Source organism: Gavialis gangeticus, unplaced genomic scaffold, assembly GCF_001723915.1.
Source record: "Gavialis gangeticus isolate Ggan-Ray unplaced genomic scaffold, GavGan_comp1, whole genome shotgun sequence".
In the NCBI taxonomy this organism is placed as follows: domain Eukaryota; kingdom Metazoa; phylum Chordata; order Crocodylia; family Gavialidae; genus Gavialis; species Gavialis gangeticus.
This window is the reverse complement of record NW_017729027.1, coordinates 52,053,421-52,059,431: the sequence shown is the minus strand read 5'-3', so window position 1 is coordinate 52,059,431 and position 6,011 is coordinate 52,053,421. Positions and strand designations below refer to the sequence as shown.

At 35.6% G+C, this 6,011-nt stretch overlaps 1 protein-coding gene across 13 annotated transcripts in view; it reads left to right on the top strand.

The window, feature by feature from the left end:
* Positions 1-6,011, top strand: part of MYT1L (myelin transcription factor 1 like) — a 709,345-nt gene that overhangs the window by 18,279 nt on the left and 685,055 nt on the right. The gene's annotated exons all lie outside the window — the stretch shown is intronic.

Here is a 6,011-nt window from a genome sequence, read left to right as displayed (position 1 = left end):
GAGAATAACTAACCAGCCTTTCAATTAGACAGATTTCTGCTAGGAAATAACAGGGAACCTAGGTAGAATTCAGGCTTTTAAGAGACTAGCCTCAAACGTACGTTTTTTATATAATCCTGATGTTGTTATGTGCAATGTTGGCTGTTTTGATATCTGGGTGATTTTGCTTCCTTTTTTGGAATAGTTTTATCCTGTTTTAATGGTTCTTAATGTCCTTAAAAATGGAGATTTTCATTTTAACTGACCTAATTTTTTTAACTGTTGTTCAGTTTGGGGTTAAGTAGAAATGATTATTCTTGAATTGTTTTTACATAGTTTTCTGACTATTGCTGATCAGTTTATGAATGATTTGTTTTAATTTTAGAAGTTAGTGTTTTTAGGAGACACTTTTAATTATTTTGCTGGAAAAACTATTTTTTTCAAAGAAAATTTTAGCTTTTTATCTTTTTTTTAAAAAAATGTATTAGGAGTAAGGGTTTTTATTTTCATAAAATCCTAAACAAGCAGAAGATGTCATCTTCCCTCCAAAAGCTCCCCACAAAATATGATGGCATAAAGTATTAACCCTTAATTAGCAGTTTGGAGTTACTTTTGATCATTTCATAATGCAGTTTAAGTTTGGAATGCTAAGGTTGAACTTGCTTGTTAGGGTGTAGATGAGTAGTCTAAAATTCTAAATTAGGAAAACCAAAGTGAAGTAAAACTTCATACAATAAAAAGATTTTATTGAAAGAATTTTTTTTCTTTAGAGCTGTTTTTTAAGCACATTCCTTTATCCACTGAAACAAAGAAAAGAAAGAACAATTGCAAATGGTGAATGTAAAATTGTTTACATTGCAAGCTTATCTAAAACAATGGTTTGATTTTGTGTTTATTTATACCTTCAACTTTTTAGAGGCTGAAGGTTCAATTTTTTTTTAATTTGATTTTAAAACCATTAAGGAAAATAGTTTCGTATTTTCAAGGTGTAGTAGCTTCTTTGTTTTAGGCTGGCATGCACAGGTATATTTCTGTATTTTTATAGAGGCCCAAATTGTATCACAATAGTTTTTAGTTCATAGGATGACTTTCTTGTTCTACTCTGCATTACTGTGTGTGTGTGTGGGGGGGGGCGTTATGCATTGTAGAATTGAACTACTATATAGCTGGAGACAAAGACAATTAAGAAAGAAGAATAGGGACTGAAATGTGTTTTCGTGATGTCTTTTCTTTCCTGGTGAATTTATAGTATTATAGGTTAGGATACTTTTTCCTTCACTTTTTTATTTTTTATTTTTATCATTTTGTTGTACAAGAGCTGAATAATATTTCAAAAGTCAATACTTCATTCAGATATAAGTATATATATTTTTAAAAGCACTCAAACAACTGTTGGATTTTGCAACTTTGTTTGCTGAATGGTGAAAAAGTACTATTCTGAATACTGTTATTTTTCTGTCCTGGTCATGCTACATGCATGCAAAAGTAGTAAACATAGAGAATTTTTATAGAACACATCCATCAACATTTCCATAAGTAACTTGCCTGTACATTGTTATTTTTATATGCAATACGACCATATTTTAAAAATAAAGTTTGCCCATATCAGACTGCATTTTATGATGAACTCTGGGTTCAATAATTGTTGTATTAAAATCCTTACTGATGGCAAGATAATTTTTCCTCCTCCCAAATGTTTATACTGCTGAACACCATTGTGGAAACGCTGCATCTAATTTTAATTGATCAGAACTACACAAATGTTTGCATCATATGGACCAACTTTGAATGCAGTAATAAAGCTGTTGATAGCATAGTGCAAGAAAAACTTTATGGCTGAAATTACCTGTTAATTCCCCTTCCCTGAAGAGAAGTGATGACAACCTAATAATGCCATTACAGTTACTTTAAATAGAAGGGCACCTATGGAGTGAATTGGGGCTTAGCACAGGTGGTGCACTTTTCTCCATAAAACATGCCATCTATTAAGAAGTCATGAGGAGAGCAAAAATCTTTTTAGTATGTTGATAAAGATTTTCCCTGTAGAATTTTTATAGCATCTTAGTCATGATGTTTCTAATCAAACCATCTCAAGCATACAGAGAAATCAACAGATTTTAATGAAACTGAACTGAAGGGGGAGTAGGTGGGGAGAAACAAGACAACAGGATTTCTGATCCCTTAAAAGAACTGAGATAGTAGGCCATGAAAGCAATCAGCATTGTTATAAGATTGAGTTTTAAATCTGATCAGATCTCAGATCAGATTTGTTGTGGACACACTAGTTTAATACATTTACACTGAAGCTGCCGTGCATATAGAGCTCTATCACCAGGTAACAGTACTACTATCTAACCTGGTTTTGGAAATAATCAATACTGCAGAGCACCCCATTGAGAGCCATCAAATCAAGTCTGGTATGGAGCTGTCTGGTAGATTGTAAACATTCAGAAATCAATGTTGCATCTGTCAGTAGACCCTCTGGTTCCCTGAAACTCTCACCTGCCTGATGCATCTGGGCAATTGGTTTCAGAAACCAGTTTCCTTCAGGATAAATTTAATGCATCTTGTGGGTCAAGCATAAGAAAATTGGTTATCGCTTTGGATCATGCAAACGCATAAACATCTGTAAGGCCACAGATTTTCAACCAACCCAGCACTGGGACTATTATTTTGAGAACCATTCAGAGTCCGCATTTTTTATATTTCCTGCCAGCATGGCATTTTTAAATTAGGAAGTTGATTAAAAAGGGCATGGTATACTATGGATGTATGTTCAGATGGACTGTTGCCAGATGTTTAAGTCTGGGTCTGTGTAAGGTGTTGCTCATTGCTACCTTCAGTGGTAAGGGGAATCATTGTAAGTCTATGGCTTTTTTTTTCAAAATGACCAGCTTGGTAGGTTTTAAAAAGGCACTATTTTGTTCTCACTACTCTGTCTAGGCCTGATCCAAAGCACTATTAAACCAAAGAAAGACTCCAATTGACTCCAGTTAGCTTTGCATCAAGTATTACATACTATTTATCTTTAGTGTGACTTTGGGGCAAATATATTTGTGGTGTAACTTCACTGAAAATGGTAGAATTGCATCATGGATATATATCTAAAACCTGGTAACGTCCAATAGACAGCTATGCTTTACAAATTAGGATGAATCTATAGGAGAATACAAGAGTAATTTACATCTTTCATGCCTCAGACTGGTCACTGACCGCCCTGTATTTTCAGGTCTCTGTTGCAGGAATATTGACCACAACACATTTCACACATACTGGGAAAATGTGATATTTATTTGAAATATATCTATTATTTATATCATACATGAATGGTTTGTGCTATTTTTGAAGGGAAATTCCCTTTTCTTCTACTGTCTCTGGTCAGGACTGGCATATATTACCAAGGGAATAAAATTTTATGCCTAATTTTAGTGTTTCTCTGCCTAATGTAGTGTGAATAAGTACCATGTTACAGCATTTAACCTTGTCCATCTTTGTCACTTCCTGAACACACTTGCTCAGCCCAAATAAAATTTAAAATTGCTGTAAGACAAGATTTCTTATTTGGATAAACAATGGAAAGTGATCTCTCTCTCTCTCTCACTTGGAGCAAATGCTCTGGGATTTCTTTCAGTGCTGCAACAAAGTCTTGCATAAGGATCAGGGAATACCTTTTTAAAGGGTTTCCCCAGGCCTCTTGTGTTGCTGGCTGCCAGTGGTTCATCTCCTTAATTCTTATCGCCTTCCCCAGAATTAGTTGCTAAATCAAGTGTCTTAATTTTATGAATTTAAGAATAGCTTATTCTAGTCTGTCTTCTAAATAGGCTGTAGAGATTTGTTCCAATAATGTAGTTTCAGAGCTGTTAAACAATTGCTCTATTGTCTCAGAGACAAAGAATAAAAGACCAAAGTTTGGATATGAAATTGTGGGAACTGCAAGGTGAACCCTACTGTATAGAACAGTGCTGCTATGCCACACATGTAACCAGGGAGGATTATCATACCAAAATGCTTTCAGTTGACTTTGTATAGATTTGGAAAGGAGTTAAACTACGCTGTGGACAAATGTAACTTTTAATCACTTTAAAAGGGAAGGGAAGCTTTTGCTCAGGAATGCATATCAGTTAAAATAGTTCAACTGTTATGTCTGCATGTTTTTATAGTGATACAAGTTAGCTAAATCACTATATAAGTTTAACCATGTTTCATGCAGAATTAGTTACAACAGTGTTGCTACACTTTTATTGTTACAGGAGTATGCTGATGTAAAATAAGGTATACAGTTACATCCTAAAAGCTTTTATCAATATCATTATATCAGTACAGACTGTTTCTCTGTGCACTGGGACAGGTACCTGAGAAAACCATGCATACCAGACGAAGTGTGGTATCTATTAATTTATATTCACAAAAATGCTTTTGGCGTCTTTGCAGAAGTTTTTTGGTTTGTGTACCATTTATGGAATTACTTGGTCATATAGGATGCTACAAAGTTTTACCAATAAAATTTGTCATAAGTCAGCACATTCTTGTGCGTCTCCACACACTGTTTTGAATCTGGTTAATAAAACCTATATTTTATGCTGTTCGAGTTAAACTATTTTTCCCAGAGGGCAAAATCCTTTTGACAGTGCTGTGAGGATGCTGAGTTATTGTTAGTGGCACAAGCATTCCTCTAATAACAATCCCACAATGCCTCTGTGGCTGTGATAGTGACCAATCTGGTCACAGTTTTGAAACCTGACAGACCAGAAGCCTGTTCCACTTCTCTTTAAAATCCAAGGTGTGTGTTTTGAAAACACCTTTTTCTTGTGAATATGCGCATCTCCACACAAACACAAAAACAAAGCTTCCTCTAAACCTTGTGCCACTGTCTGGTTCAGGAAAGAAGTCCTGGATTTCCTCAGCATCAGGAGAGAAGAGCTGGTACAAGACTTGCCACAGAAATAAATACTCATTTGGACATTGCACATAACATGAAAAACCTGGGGATTACAGGGATGAGCAGTAATTCTGGGCAAAGGAGAAGGAATAGGGGGACTTCTATGAAATGACAATGAAGCCATGAGAAAATCTGGGGCACCTTTGTATCTGCCACTACATCCATGTCAAGCTGGATGTCACAGGAGACTCCAGCATCACCCCAGGAGTGATGATAGACACATTGGCAACAACTGAGGAAGAAACCCTAGTCATCCATGCTGAAACAAGCTTGTTGAGAAGGGAGGCATGCAGGTTCACACGCAACAAAGGACCAGGAGCATGTTGAGATTGAGATGAGCTCAGAATTGGAATCCATTGGAGAGGGCAAGCAAAAGGGAACTCAGGTAGGTGTGTTATTGTGTTCTTTTTTAAAAATTTTGTTCACAGGCCCTGAAATGTATGCCCCCTCATTTGTCCTCCTTCCTCCTCTATCAAAATGGTATCTGAATAGAAATGGGCAGGGGAAAAAGGAACTGACTGTTCAAATCCAGTCTATTTTAACACATTTCCAGGGTTCACTGCCAATCAGGCAAAAAAGAGAACAAAGATAGATGCAACCTCCAAACAGTCCCAAGCTTTTGGCACGGCAGATAGAATTTTTAGCAATATAAATCAATTATTTGCAAACAGAAAAATAAATGCACTGAAACATACCTGAGCATTCAAATAAATTGCATCAGAAATTTACAAGAATTCTTGCAAATAATCCAGTAACCAGTGTTCCCAACTGCATACATTTTATGAATACATTTGTAAGGCAAATGTAATGTGAATGTAAAAAAAATCTAGTGATGTGTGTGTGTGTGTGCACGCACGCACAAGAGAACATCCAAAGTGACTTACTTGCGTGGTGAACTAAGGTAAGGCACAGAAAGGGATAAGGCTTGGCTTAGAATTGGCTTGTAAAATTAGAGACCAGTAGCTAAACTTCATTGCTTATGAAATTTTAGGTCAACCTTTGTATGAATATCCTTTTTGACCCTTCATACAATCCTAGTAACCCTCTCACATACATTCTTTTTTTTTTTTTTTTTTTTTTTTTTTTTTTTTTT